The sequence below is a fragment of the Alexandromys fortis genome, unplaced genomic scaffold, assembly GCF_014885135.2.
Source record: "Alexandromys fortis isolate MF-2015 unplaced genomic scaffold, M_Fortis_MF-2015_v1.1 scaffold_29, whole genome shotgun sequence".
Lineage (NCBI taxonomy): Eukaryota > Metazoa > Chordata > Mammalia > Rodentia > Cricetidae > Alexandromys > Alexandromys fortis.
This window is the reverse complement of record NW_026067891.1, coordinates 14,916,663-14,919,528: the sequence shown is the minus strand read 5'-3', so window position 1 is coordinate 14,919,528 and position 2,866 is coordinate 14,916,663.

Here is a 2,866-nt window from a genome sequence, read left to right as displayed (position 1 = left end):
TTTGGTCACATCCAGTCCCCAGCACTCTCAATCTGCAGGACTTGACTTCTGACCCCTAGGGAGTCATGATGGGGCAAAGAATACCCGAGTCAGGTGAGTGTACCAGATGGCCCAGGGCACCCACCAAACCTGCTCTGGATTTTCACAGCTGCCTCTAAACTGGCCATAGACCCTCACACCTTTAAAGATGATGTGTCTGAATCCTAGCCACTCTGCTTTGGATAAGTTTCTCCCTCTGGCTGTTAATTACCTTTGCACGTTCATTGATTAATTTATACTAACATATGAATGAGTACATACTGTGGACTTTCTAACCAGAGTAGATGCTGGGGTCTCTAGCAGAGAGGCTACATAGAGTCACATTACATCCATGTTTGGCTTGGACTCATAGCCTTTAGCTCTGCCTTGGTGGTCATACAACACTCATCTGGTTTGTATGTGTGTTTCCAAATTGCTTCTTTTAGAAGATTTTTTTTATATAAGATTCTACTCCTAATACTGGGAAAGGTGGTGAGGAAACCTTCCCTTCTATGTAAGGCTCAGGAGAGATGGAAGCTTGTCCAAGAACAGGGGACAGGACCTACAAAGTCTAAAGATAAAAGAGGATAGAGCATATTCAAGGAACTAGATTGTCCAGTCTTCTTGGGAACAGAGGTCTGCTTGAGAGTAAGCAGGACTACTTGCTGGGAACCAAGCCCATGTCCTATGCAAAACTGCCATGTACTCTTAACTACTGAACTATCTCTAGCCCCAGAGATCCTTCTGTAATCTCTGATGCTTCTTAATTGATTTTTATGCAATATATTGATCATATTCTTTCCCTCCATCCAACTCTTCCCACACTCTCAGTTCCTATTTACTTCTCTAACCATCCCACTTCATGCTCTCTCTGTCTCTCAAAAAAAAAAATAGCAAAAAATCAAAACAAACAAAGCCAAACCAAAACAGAAAATGCACAAAAACACATGGAGTCCTTTTCGTTTTGGCCTGCCCTGGAGTGTGAGTGATATACCCAGTGATACTCCACTAGAGAAAGCGGATTCTCCTTTTCCTAGCAGCTGTCAACTGCAAAGAGCTTCTTGGTTATGATTGGGACTTTGTGCCCATATCCCTTTCTCAGTGCTGGGATCTAATAAGGTTTAATCTTGTGCAGGTCTTATGTGTACTGTCCCACTTCTCGTGAGTTCACATATGCAGCACCATCGTTGTGTCTAGAGGATGATGTTTCATTGGAGTCTTCTACCACCTCTCACTCTTAGAAACTTTCTACATAGTTTGCTGAGTAAGACATCCCATTGAGGATGAAGAGCTTCAAAATTTCTCACTCTTTACACATTGTCCAGGCATGAGTTTCTGCATGAATTAGCCCTTTATTTCCTATTTCTAGTTTCTTGCATTTTGTTTTTCTGTCTTTTCTTAACCTCTTTAGGATGGGACCCTAGGTAACAGATATGGAGCCTTTTAGGCTACAAAAATGAAGGCTATACATTTCCCTCTTGTTTACTCTTAGCCGCATCTGGTACAATTCCACATGCAATATTTCCATTATTGTCCAGTTAAGTTATATTTTAGCTTTAAATTTCATTTATTTGTAGTAGGAAGCTGCATGTTTGTTTCCTGGCCACCCAGACTCCCAAAATAATCACACGGAAACTGTATTCATTAAATCACTGTTTGGCCCATTAGCTCTAGCTTCTTTTTTTTTTTTTTTTTTTTTTTTTTTTTGATATGGTAAGCCAAACCTTTAATGGTATCAGTAAGGCAGTAGGCAGTGTCCTGCACCTCCACTGCACTTACTGTAGCTCTAGCTTCTTATTGGTTAACTCTTACATCCTAATTTAACCCTATCTCTATTAATCTGTGTAACGCCATATGGCTGTGGCCTACCAGCAAAGTTTCACCGTGTCTGTCTCTGGTGGTGATGCTCCATGGCATCTTCTCGATTCTGACTTCTTTCTTAGTATTCAGTTTAGTTTTCCTCACTTAGCTTTACTCTACCCTATCAGGTCAAGCCAATGTCTTTATTTATTAACCAATCATATTCAGAGCTTACAAAGGGGAATTCCACATCATTTATTTGATCTAAGCATTATTCAAAAATGAATTTCTTTACTTCAAAGTATAGAAGATTTTCCGGCAAATATTTCTGTTTAGGTATTAATTTCTTGCTTATTTTTCCTGTGTTCAAAGAATTTTCTTTGCATGAAGAGATGAATTAAAATTCATAAGTTCCAAAAAAAGAATATACATTCTAAACATCAGAGAAGTTATCTTTTTAAAGAAATAGACCAAATTAAGAATGGAAAGACTTTCTGAACAACAGACACATCTAGTTCTGTACAGAGGGCAGGTAGAAAATTGTAAGCCACTAACTGGTCTGTTCAATTGGAAATCTTATACTTTTTCACTACATTTTGCTGATGTCCAGATTTTATACCAAATCAAGATGGCTCAAGACCAGAAAATAACATGCTATTGAAAACTTACTACCACGAGCAAGGAACTCAGGACCGTGAAAGGTGCACCCACACACTGAGACAATGGGGATGTTCTATTGGGAACTCACCAAGGCCAGATGGCCTGGATCTGAAAAAGCCCGGGATAAAACCGGACTCGCTGAACATAGCGGACAATGAGGACTACTGAGAACTCAAGAACAATGGCAATGGGTTTTTGATCCTACTGCACGAACTGGCTTTGTGGGAGCCTAGGCAGTTTGGATGCTCACCTTACTAGACCTGGATGGAGGTGGATGGTCCTTGGACTTCCCACAGGGCAGGGAAACTTGATTGCTCTTTGGGCTGACGAGGGAGGGGGACTTGATTGGGGGAGGGGGAGGGAAATGGGAGGCAGTGGTGGAGAAGAG